Genomic DNA, 13,146 nt, shown 5'->3' with positions numbered 1-13,146 from the left:
TACTTACACAACTCAAAAAGGTGAAACCGTGTTACGGGCCTGGGGATTTTTTTGCCCAATGTTTTTTTCTTTATACGTGTATAGATCTATTTTTAAATCTCAGCTATCAAATCTTCATGGTTAACATAAAATCAATGGATATAAATAGATGACGTATGGAGAATTATGAAAGGATCCATCCTTTAATATTAGGTATAGATTTAAATTATTGTATATGTTATTATATTATTGTTATTGTCATCATATATTTAACAGATACTTACATATGTAAGAAAACAATATCCCACATCTTATTAACTTAATAAAATAATTTCTTCACAATAAGCTTGGTAAGATTTAAGGACCAATGCAATAATAAATCACTTGTTATTTAAATATATTTATATCAAAATGCTCAACCCCTTTTTCTTTTTTGATAACATTGTTGCGCCCAACCCAACATTATAATTAGAATTAGTCCAGCAAAATCGTATATTTCGAGAAAGTGCAAATGGCTTGTAAGATTTTAGGAAAAAAATAAATAAGACGCATGGACGCTACATTATTTGTTCACCCAGCCTAACAAATGGACTGTAATTTAAAAAAAATCAAAATTGACTATAAACTTTGAAAAAATGGGTTGAATACGTGTCACATTTTTGGAGGCTGAAATGTGGGCCAATACGTCGAAGCCAACGCAAGTCGTTGTCAACTTAGTCAAAAAATGATCCTGACATCGTTAGCCGTTGGATTTACATCCAACGACCGGCATCCATCTTCAATCTCTCGTCTTCTTCCTCTAGTGTTGCCGGGACCACCTGCTCCCGCCTCCTGCTGCTAGCAGCTCTGCTTAGCAGGCTTTGCTGTGACGCGCTACCCCACCGCCGGCCAGGCCATCCCTCCACCCATCCACACCTCATGTTCTTCTCCATCGACTGCCGAACCACATCGCACCAGAACCAGTTAACCCTCGTACACCTCTCCGTCTGCGACTCCACTCCTGCGTCTTCCCATCTCCGCGTCGTTCCCTTCCTAGGCCTCACCGTCGTCCACCGTCCTGGTGCTCTCGGCGCGCCGTCGTCAACGTGGTGAACGACCGACATTCATCGGACGTGGACTATACGTGGAGAGGCGGACAGTTGGGTCCACGGCCGCACACAAGGAAATGCCTCCTTATTACGCGCAAAATAATGATTCCTCCAGCTGACATCTGGGACACACCGAAAGGGCGTCTATATTTCGCGAAAAAATGTTCCCCCCGCCGACAGGTCGGACCCACCAGCTATATCTTCGCAAGCAAGGAAGTGCCTCCTTATTACGCACAAAAATTGAATACTCCCCCTGCTAGCTGGGAACCGACATAGTGGGAGGCTGACATGTGGGCCTACTAAGTTGACGGGGATGGAGGGCTTTGTCAACATAGTCAATATGAACGATTCTAGCTCCAATGACCATACGATGTCCATCCAACAGTTGTAGTGCTTCTTCAACCTCTAGTCTTCTTGCTCTAGCCGCCCAAAGCAGCGCCGCTCATGTCGCCTGCTCCTGCCTCCCTTTGCTGGTTGTGCTGCCGCGGAGGCCTTACCGCCCCCTACTACTCCCACCGTTGGCCAGGCCCTGCGGCGATGGCATCCTCACACCGCAGCCGATTTAGTGAACCCTCGTACTCCTCTCGGCGTGGGCATCCACTACCGCGTCTTCCCCGACTCTGCATCATCCCCTTCCTAGGCCTCGCCGTCGTCCACCGCCTTGGTGCTCTCGGTGCGGCGTGGTCAATGTGGTCAAAGACCGACTTCCCTCAGAAGAGTATTGTACGTGGAGAGGCTGACAGCTGGGTCCATGGCTGCACGCAAGGAAATGCCCCTTATTACACGCAAAATAATGATTCCTCCACCTGACAGCAGGGACCCACCGGACGGGGCACCGTATTTTGCGAAAAAACATTCCCCCTGACTACTGGGACCCACCAGCTATATCTTCGCACGCAAGTAAGTGCGTCCATATTACGGGAAAAAAATGATTCGCCCCTGACTACTGGGACACACCATCTATATCATCGCTCGCAAGGAAGTGCCTGACAGTCGGGACCCACCTGGTCGAAGCGTACATAGCGTTGTCATTCTGGTCGCGAATGTGTACGTACATACAATCAGTCTGTTTGCAGGCTGCAGCGATGAACCGTGGCCGTGTAAGGAAGGGCACGTGTCGTAGTAGAGGCGCGCACGTAGCATGTACATGTACGTACAGTGGCCAGGGTGCAAGAAAGTAAATACGGCCACGTACGTACATACGGGCGGGGTCTCGAATGCCTACTAGAGCATATGTAAGGCCCGCGCTCGTGTACATGGCTGGGTCGAAACGGAGAAACGGTGTCGTTGTCATGTTCATGGGGAGGCAACGGAATGCTTCGGGTTCATCGGGAGGCAATGGAATGCGTGATGTTCATCGGTAGCCAACCGGCTTGGACGGAACAGCCGATGGAAACGAGGCCTAGCGTACCACAGAATATAGGAAACGGCTTTGTGTTCGACCGGCCACGGTCGAAACGAGATCCTGTTCATCAGGAGGGGTCTAGCGTACCGCAAAACGGAGGAAACAGACTTCCCTTGGACCTCCTACGGTCAAAATGGGGTCCTGTTGATCAGGAGGGGTGTGGTGTACCCCAATACGGAGGAAACGGACTAGGGTTGGAGTGTTACGGTCGAAACGGGGGTCCTGTTCATCCAGAGGCAGCATCGATCGGCTTTAGTTAGCAGCAGTAGCGAAGGAATCACTCAGGTTTAGTTAATCGCGAGGGATCGATCGATCACTCGGGTTCAGTAACGCATAGCCTGCAGTGCAATCGCCTGGGTTCAGTTAGAGCCCAACGCCTCGCTCGGGTTCAGTTAGAGCACTAAGCCTCGCACCCACGTGCATACGTACGAGAGAATTGTGCATCACTCAGCCCCCGACCACCCACGGTAACCTGGAAAAACCCCGATATTTTCCTCGCCCTCGCGTCTACCATGGTTTTCTCCGTCATGGACGGCCCAAAGAATGTCATGCAGCTGCGTCTCTGGCCCGCCCAGGACGAAAAGCCCATTTTCTGTCATGATTTTTTGTCATAGAAGTAGGACCCCACCACATCTATTGTAATGCCCCGAGTCCGATGTGCCAGGTGTCTTCGAGTTATTCGCTGTTATTGCCTTGTCTTTTGCTGTGTGTTGCATTTTTCCATGTCATCATGTGCATTACACTCTGTCCTCGCCAAGACCCTCTTCGGAATGTCGTCCTACACCCCGTCACCCTCTTCGACCGATCACCAGAGTTAGCTGGGCGGGAGCCTCCCCAACGAGCCTCCCTGCCATCGCTGTCGCCAAGACCCGTCGAGCCAAGACGAGCTCGAGCCCGGCGTCGTCCACGTCGCAGGCGGCCTTCTTCTTCCTCTGGAGCGACCCCTCGCACGACCTCCCCGAGTCGGATCGCCATGTCCAGCGCCCGGTCGCCTCCCCTGCTTCCTCTGCTTCATGGTCCGAGCACCAACACCCGATCAGATCCTCGCCATGCCTCGGATCGGCCTCCTTGCACCCGTTCGAGCTCACCTACCGCACCCCCTCGGTGAGCCGCGTCGAATCCCCTCCTTTGTCGCTTCTTTGCATGCATGTAGTCACCGATCCCGTTGTGTCCGAGCTGCTGTTGCCATGCTATCGCCATGCTATCGCCATGGCTGTTTTGAGCAAGTCGATGCCTTGCTTGTCGCTCCCCCGCATGCCTTAGCACTAGCACACCTTGCCAGACGCCGCTTCTGTCCACACTCACACAGCTGCCCCACTCATGCTTTGCCCCGCGCTCACGCACATCGCCGCTATAGCTACAGCCATGCTGCGCGGCCGAGATATGCTCGTTCTCAAGCCCCTGCTGCACCCACGCACACACGCACCTTCACTCCAGCAGCTGCTCTGCTTGCACCCGCCGCACTTGCATCCAAACCCGCACCCCCGCTGGTGTTCTGCTGCACCCACAGCCGCCACTTTGCTTGTCGTCGTCGCCGGCAAGTTGCAGCGCATTCATGGTGTTTCCAAGACCGGGCGTTTACCTGTTCAAAAGGATCTATGGCCCTCTAGTAATCAGAAACAGCCAGTTAGGCCAGCTGGTCAGCGCTTCGCTCCTCTACGCAGGAGGTCAGGGGATCGAGTCCCAGCCGTCCCCATTTTAGCTTTGTTTTCCTTTTTTGCACTCTCAACCGCCGGGCCAAATCTCCTCGTGGCCCGCTGCACTGTGTTGGAATCCGGCCCACGTATGTTTTTTTCCTTATCTGGTTTTAGTATTTTTTCCAGTGCATGCATAATTACAGGAATGCCACTCTTTTGTATTGTTAATAACTAAATATGCTTGCATCCAAATTAAACAAACTATATATGTAAAATGCTTAGAATTTCATGTAGATTAATAATTTCCAACTTTCATCCATGTTTGAAATGTTTAAATTGCCGTTTGTTTTAATTTGCTTAAATAACATGCTAAAATGATTTATTTCATAACTAAATAACCGTATCTCCTTTTGAAATAATCTTTATATGTAAATGGGGTGGAAAAATGCCTAGTTTATCATGGTGTACTTACTTTGCATGTTTAACAACTCTAAAATTATGTTTAGGGCAGAATAGTACCAAATCCATAAATTGCATATGGGGATTTACCGGAATTGTTGTTCGTTGTTTCCGGCCTCATTTAAACTTGCCTAGATAGGTAATTTTCTTTTGCTTCACCCCTTGCCATTCTAAAAAATATTTAATGTTCTTGAGTACATAAACAAGATCGAACTAAATAACATGAACGTGGTGTTTCGTCAATATGCAACGGAGTTGCATATTGAGCTCCACTTAACTTGTAGTTTTGCTTGTGCACTTTGCCTTGCCATGCCATTCCTCTTTAAACCGGACATGCATCATACTTGGTTGTGCATCATGCCATGTTTGTGTCATGGTTGTTTACCATGTTGTTTGCTTCTTTCCGGTGTTGCGTCTTCGGGTTAGTTCCGATAACGTCGCGTTTGTGAGGATTCGTTCGACTTTGTCCATTTGTCTTCTTCATGGACTCGTTCTTCTTCCTTGCGGGATCTCAGGCAAGATGACCATACCCTCGAAATCAGTTCTATCTTTGCTTGCTAGTTGCTCGCTCTATTTCTATGCTGCGATACCTACCACTTGCTATATCATGCCTCCCATTTTGCCATGTCAGCCTCTAACCCACCTTTCCTAGCAAACCGTTGTTTGGCTATGTTACTGCTTTGCTCAGCCCCTCTTATAGCGTTGCTAGTTGCAGATGAAGCTGAAGTTTGTTCCATGTTGGAACATGGATTTAGTATTTTTTCCAGTGCATGCATAATTACAGGAATGCATCTATATATTGGTAAAAACTAAAAGGCTCAGCCTTATGCCTGGTATTTTGTTCCACTCTTGTCGCCCTAGTTTTCGTCATACGGGTGTTATGTTCCTTGATTTTGCGTTCCTTACATGGTTGGGTGTTATGGGGACCCCTTGACAGTTCTCCTTGAATAAAACCACTCAAGCAAGGCCCAACCTTGGTTTTACATTTGCCTAACAACCTAAACTTTTCCCTTGGGAGTAATTAACCCAAGGGTCATCTTATTTTAACCCCCCCCGGGCTAGTGCTTATCTAAGTGTTCGTCTGAACCGAGTAGACTGCGGGGCCACCTCGGGGAAACTTGAGGTTTGGTTTTACTCGTAGGATGTCTCATCTGGTGTGCCTTGAGAATGAGATATGTGCAGCTCCTATCGGGATTTGACGGCACATTCAGGCAGCTTTGCTGGTCTTGTTTTACCATTGTCGAAATGTCTTCTAACCGGGATTCCGGGCCTGATCGGGTCTTCCTGGGAGAAGGAATATCCTTCGTTGACCGTGAGAGCTTGTGATGGGCTAAGTTGGGACACCCCTGCAGGGTTTTGAACTTTCGAAAGCCGTTCCCACGGTTATGGGAAGATGGGAATTTATTAATATCCGGTTGTAGAGAACTTGACACTTAACTTAATTAAAATGCATCAACCGCGTGTGTAGCCGTGATGGTCTCTTTCCGGCGGAGTCCGGGAGGTGAACACGGTTCTTGTGTTATGCTTGAACATGAGTAGTTTCAGGATCACTTCTAGTTCACGACCGTGCGTTGCTTCTCTTCTCACTCTTATTTGCGTGTGTTAGCCACTATATATGCTAGTGCTTGCTGCAACTCCACCTCATAACCTTTTCCTACCCATAAGCTTAAATAGTCTTGATCTCGCGGTTGTGAGATTGCTAAGTCCTCGTGGCTCACAGATACTTCCAAACAGTTGCAGGTGCCGATGATACTAGTGTAGGTGACGCAACCCAGCTCAAGTGGGAGCTCGATGAAGATCTTGATCGTTGTTTTATTTCGTTTCCTATTGATCAGTAGTGGAGCCCAGTTGGGACGATGGGGGACCTAGCATTTGGGGTTATCTTCTTTTATTTTGGTTCCGTAGATGGACCTTGATTGTATTTTGGTCGATGTATGTTTAACTTGTATTTGTGTGAAGTGGCGATTGTAAGCCAACTCTTTATCCCTTTCTTATTCAGTACATGGGATGTGTAAAGATTACCCCTCTTGCGACAAGCCTACCATGCGGCTATGCCTCTAAGTCGTGCCCCGACATGTGGGAGATATAGCCGCATTGTGGGTGTTACATCTATGATGATACCGGGTTTTGTCACAATTATCGTCATAGAAGTGTCATAAGCATGACGGAATTTTTTTTCGTTCGTCCCAAAATGTCACGGATGTGTCTTTTTTTGTAGTGCATCTCAAGGTTTTAAGTTTGCAAGAAACAAAGTATCGCAATAAGCAAGATTACATTATGTAGACATGAAGAAGTTAGTCAACATGACAAAACCCCATCATTTTATCCTTAGTGGTAACAATAAAATACGTGTATCTTGAAGAAGTCAGACCATGTATGCAGATAGCACTCGGTTTTCTTGAATTTCTGGTAGTATCATTCTGAGCTCAGAGCACAAAGCATCGAAAGATGAAGAAGAGTCATATGGAGATATGATCGGCAATAGTTTGCCCATCGGTCAAAATTCTGGTCAATGGCTAAGAATAAGATCAGGAACTTGAATCACTTACTATCGATTATGAGAGATATTTATTTGAGTGGGAGTGCACTTTATATTAAATTTTGTTTAATCACTAGGGCAATCTTAATTATGAAAGTGTCTAAGTTGAATCTTGTGTTTATTGTTATAGATCAATGGCTTGCAATTTTTTATATTTAGCACCTCTGTTTGAAAAAGAAAAGTTGGCTGCAAATGGTGGAAACTATGAGGATTGGATCCACACTCTCAGATTTGTTCTCAGGAGTGCTAAGAAAGAATGTGTGATGGATCAACCACTTGGTGATTTCCCGATGCCGAGAGCATCTCAAGCTATCATCAATGTGTTTACATCTTGCAAGAATGATTTCAATATCATCAAAACTATTATGCTATCATGCATGGATCAAGTGTTACAGAAACGTTATCAAATCAGTACCGTCAAAATTGTTGTGGCAGTTGAAGTTCTATACCACAAAGAGCCCGCTGAAGTTCATGTGATCATTGAAGCAACGGAAAGTGCAAGATAGCTAAGGTTGATGAGCAAGGTGTCAAGCTTGCAGAAAATTATAATAGTATTAATGCAATGGAAATAGATTTTCCAAAGACTCCAAAAAATGATTTGATCCTTCCTTCGCTGTATGAAGCAATGCTCAAAACCAATGAAATCGGGATTCAGAACCAACCAAAGTTGATGGTGAACAAAACATAAAGTTTCAAAAAGAAAAGCAACACCAAAAGTAACAAGGGTGGAGCTTCTTGCGAGACTATATTTTTCTGTTGTAAAGAGAAATGACACCGGAAAAGAAATTGCTTGAAGTATCTGGCAGATAAGAACAACACATCTTGTGCTAAAGGTATAAAAGTTATACAAGTTAATGTTATTGATATTCTACTCACCAAAAATTCCAGGTCATGGGTATTTGATACCTGATCTATTGCTAACATTTGCTACACGATGTAGGGTCTGCAGAATGTTCAGAAGCTGAGAAGAAATGAAGTTGTGATGCATGTCGAGAATGGTGATGGGATCGTTGCTCAAGCCGTCGGTGTCATGTCTTCGAGTTTACCTTAAGGATTTGTTTTAAAACTAAGTAATTGTTATTTTGTTCGAAAGTTATGTAAAAACATTATCTCTAGATCATGTTTGATAAATGACAGTTATTCTTATAAGCCATAGAACAATGGTTGTTCAATATATTATAAGGATAAGTTTTATGGATTTGCACCCATGATTGGTTGATTATTCATATTAGATCTTGAACATGAAAAGGACATCTCTAACATGAATGCAAAACGTCTTAAGATGATTGATAATACCACGTACATGTGGCACTGTCGTCTTGGTCACATCGGAAAGAAACGTATGTAGAGGCTTCATAAAGATAGATTGTTAACATAATTTGGTTTTGAATCATTTGATACATGCGAAGCTTGTTTGATGGGTAAAATGACTAAAACACCTTCATTTGTCATCCAAAACGGGCGCTCAAATTATTGGATATAATACATACTGATGTATGTGGTCCAATGAGTATTCCGGCGCGTAGGGGATACTTATACTTCGTAACCTTCACTGGTGATTTAAGTAGATATGGATATATTCACTTGATGAAACATAAGTTTGAAACATTTGAAAATTTCAAAGAATTTCATAACGAAGTTGGGAATCATTGTGGCAAAAAGATTAAGTTTCTATGATCTGATTGTGGAGTAGAATATTTGAGTCATTAATACGTCTCCAACGTATCTATAATTTCTTATTGTTCCATGCTATTATAGTATCAATCTTGGATGTTTTATGTGCATTTACAAGCAATTATATATCATTTTTGGAACTAATCTATTAACTTAGTGCCAAGTGCCAATTGCTGTTTTTTTTTGCCTGTTTTGGTTTTTTAGAATATTAGTACCACACGAAGTCCAAATGCCACAAAACTTTTTGGTGATTTTTTCTGAACGTAGGAGATCCTGGAAGCTTCGGGAGAGGACGCGAAGATAGAGCAGTGGCCCATGGGGCACCAAGGTGCGCACTGTAGGCTGGTGGGGCCCACGTGCTCCGTTTGACCTAACTCCGCCTCTATAAATTCTCTAAAATCAGGAAACCAACAAAGAGCCAGCCGAAATACTTTTTTCGCCGCCACAAGTTCCTCTTCTCATGAGATCCCATTTGGAGGCCTTTTCTGGCACTCTGTTGGAGGGGGAATCAATCATAGAGGGGCTCTACATCAACCTTGCTGCCCTTTCGATGATGTGTGAGTAGTGTACCATAGACCAGTGGGTCCATAAATAGTAGCTAGATGGCTCTCTCTCTCTATCTCTCTCTCTTTGATCTTCAATACAATGTTCTCCTTGATGTTTTTGGAGTTCTATTCAATATAATCACTTTTTGTGGTGTGTTTGTTGGGATCCGATGAATGCGAGTTTATGATCAGATTATCCATGAATGTTATTTGAGTTTTCTCTGAACTCTTTTATGCATGACTATCATAGCTTCATATTTCACATCGATCGTTAATTTAGTTTGGTCAACTAGATTGATTTTTCTTGCAATGGGAGAGGTGCTTTGTCATGGGTTCGATCTTGTGGTGCTCAATCCCAGTGATAGAAAGGGACATCACACCTATTTGTATCGTTGCCATAAGGATAGAAAGATGGGGTTTATTCATGCGTGAGTTTACTTTGTCTACATCATGTCATCTTGCTTTAAGGCGTAATTTCGTTCTTTATGAACTCAATACTCTAGATGCATGCAAGATAGTGGTTGATGTGTGGAGTAATAGTAGTAGATGCAGGCAGGAGTTGGTCTACTTGTCTCGGATGTGATGCCTATATACATTATCATTGCCTTGTATCTCATCATGATTATTTGTTTTTCTACCAATTGCTCAATAGTAGTTTGTTCACCCACCGTTTGCTATTTTCAGGAGAGAAGCCTCTAGTGAAAACTATGGCCCCAGGTCTACTTTCATCTTATATTAAAAATCCTAAAAATTATCTTGCTGCAATTTTACTTTATTTATTTTATTTTGTGTTTTTTTTCAATCTATCTATCAATCACTACACCGTTTAATCTTGCAAGTAACCGCCGAGGGACTAACAACCCCTTGTTCGCATTGGGCTGCAAGGATTTGTTATTTTTTGTGCAGGTGCTACTAATGATGTGTTGTGTGGTTCTCCTACTGGATTGATAAGCTTGGTTCTTAACTGAGGGAAATACTTATCTCTACTGTATTGCATCATCCTCTCCTCTTTGGGGAAATCCCAATGAAGTTCACAAGTAGCAGTCATGAGTTTAGCAAACATCTAAGTGATTGTGGAATTGTCTCACAACTTACTCCTCCAGGAACTCCATGAAGAAATGGAGTGTCTGAAAGGCATAGCCAAACATTGTTGGACGTGGTAAGGTCGATGATGTCATTTACTAATCTGCCTTTATCATTTCGAGGATATGCACTTCAAATAGCAACATATACACTAAACAGACCATCGTCTAAGTCTGTAGAAACGACACCATGTGAGTTATGGAATGGAAAGAAACCCAATTTGTCGCATCTCAAGATTTGGGGTTGCGAGACTTATGTAAAACGTTCAGATCCAAATAAGCTCGATCCCAAGGTAGAGAAGTGCTACTTTGTAGGTTATCCCAAAGAAACAATTGGGCATTCCTTCTGCTAAAAGTTTGAAGACAAAGTCGGAGGATAGTACTTCTTGACGAGATTATTGGATCTCCAAAAGTGAATAGGACTAATGAAACAGAATTTTTTCCAGAAGTTGTCCATACAACTTAACCAGAAGTTAGTAGACAAGTTGTAGAAACTCCAGTTAAGACTGTAAATAAACTGTGTAGGCCAGGAAGAGTTAATGAACCTCTTGAATGGTTTCATAATGAAATATTCATCTTAGAGGAAGATGAGCTTGAGCACTACAAGGAAGCGGTGGCGGTGCCTAGCTCAAAAGAATGTCTCATAGCCATGCAATCCAAAATGGAGTCCATGTACGGGAATCAAATTTGGGACTTGATGATCCTCCAGAGGGTGTAATCCCCATACAATAAATGGATGTTCAAGAGAAAAACAAATGCAGATGGTAATCCCACCATCTACAAAGCAAGTCTAGTTGTGAAAGGGTTTTTGAAAGTCGAGGGAGCTGATTATGACAAGACTGTCTCCTCGGTACCAATGCTAAAGTCTATATGGATTATGATGGCTATAACTGCATATTTTGACTACGAGATATGGCAGATGGATGTCAAAACTGCTTTCCTAAATGGAAATCTAAAAGAGGATGCATACGTGATACAACCAAAAGGTTTTGTTGATCCAAAGAATGCCGGAAATATGTGCAATCTTCAAAGGTCAATCTATGATTGAAACAAGCATCAAGGAGCTGGAATCAATGTTTTGATGAAGTGGTAAAAGAGTTTGGCTTCATTAAAATGATGAAGAAGCTTGTGTACATAAGAAGTTTAGTGGGAGTTCTGTAGCATTTCTGATATTATATGTAGATGACATATTGTTGATTGGGAATGATACAAAGTATCTTGGCATAATAAAAGAATTTTTGAAGTGTGTGTTTTCAATGAAAGACTTAGGTCAAGTTGCATATATATTGGGCATAAAGATCCATAGAGATAGATCAAGACTTCTAATAGCACTAAGTCAAAGCACATACATTGACAATGTAAAGAGGTTTAAAATGGAGAATGTTAAGAAAGGTTTTCTCCCAATGTCAGGTGGCATAGCACTTAGCAAAAATCAGTGTCCCAAGACACATGATGAGCGAGTACAAATGAGTGGATTACTATATGCTTCTATTATTGGCTCCATATGTATGCTATGATATGTACATGACCAGATGTTTCTTATGAACTAAGTGTTAGTAGCAGATACCAGAGTGATTCAGGAGTGGACCACTTGGTAATAGTTAAGTATATTCTTAAGTACCTCAGAAGAACAAAGGACATGCTCCTTGTTTATGAAGGAGATGAAGAACTCATTGTATATGGTTACACTGGTGCTAGCTTCATGATTGATACAGATGACTATAAATCTGAATCAGGTTATCCTTTCACACTTAAGGGTGGTGCGGTTGTTTGGAAGAGTTTCAAACAAAATAATTATGGATTCTACGACAAAAGCAAAGTATATTGCGGCTTCAGAAGCTTCAGTGGAGGCGTTCTGGATCAAGAAGTTTCTTGAAGAAGTTGGTGTGGTCCCAAGTGTGATGAATCCAATGACTCTCTATTGTGATAATACTGGAGCCGTTGCTCAAGAAAGGAACCAAGATCACACATGAAGACCAAACACATTGAACGCAAGTATAACATTGTCCGATAATGTATTGAGAATAGTCATGTAAAGATTCTCAAGATTCGCATGGATTTGAATGTGCCATACCCAATGATGAAGTATTTACCACGAGAAAAGAATAAGCAACACCGAATATCCATATGTGTTAAAGAGACTATGTAAATTAGATTATTGACTCTAGTGCAAGTGGAAGACTGTTCGAAATATGCCCTAGAGGCAATAATATTTGTATTATAATATTTCCGTATTCATAATTAAAGAGTTTGTATTGTATGCTATAACTCCTATGATCCTCGAATATGCAATTCATTGGAAAACTCATATGCATGTGTGGAATGATAAATGGTTAAATAAAAGGTTCCTATGTTGGGGAACGTAGCATGCAATTTCAAAAAAAATCCTACGATCACGCAAGATATATCTAGGAGATGCATTGCAACGAGAGGGGGCATTGTGTGTCCACGTACCCTCATAGACCCAAAGCGGAAGCATTTGACAAGGCGGTTGATGTAGTTGAACATCTTCTCGTTCCGACCGATCAAGCACCAAACGAACGGCACCTCCGAGTACTGCACACGTTTAGCTTGATGACATCTCTCGAACTCTTGATCCAGCAAAGTGTCGAGGGAGAGTTTCGTCACCACGACGGCGTGGTGACGGTGATGGTGAAGTGATCCGCTCAGGGCTTCGCCTAAGCACTACGTGAATATGACCGGAGGCATAAACTGTGGAGGGGGGTGCCGTACATGGA

Source organism: Triticum urartu, chromosome 4 (genome assembly GCF_003073215.2).
Source record: "Triticum urartu cultivar G1812 chromosome 4, Tu2.1, whole genome shotgun sequence".
Lineage (NCBI taxonomy): Eukaryota > Viridiplantae > Streptophyta > Magnoliopsida > Poales > Poaceae > Triticum > Triticum urartu.
This window is presented reverse-complemented; position numbering follows the sequence as displayed.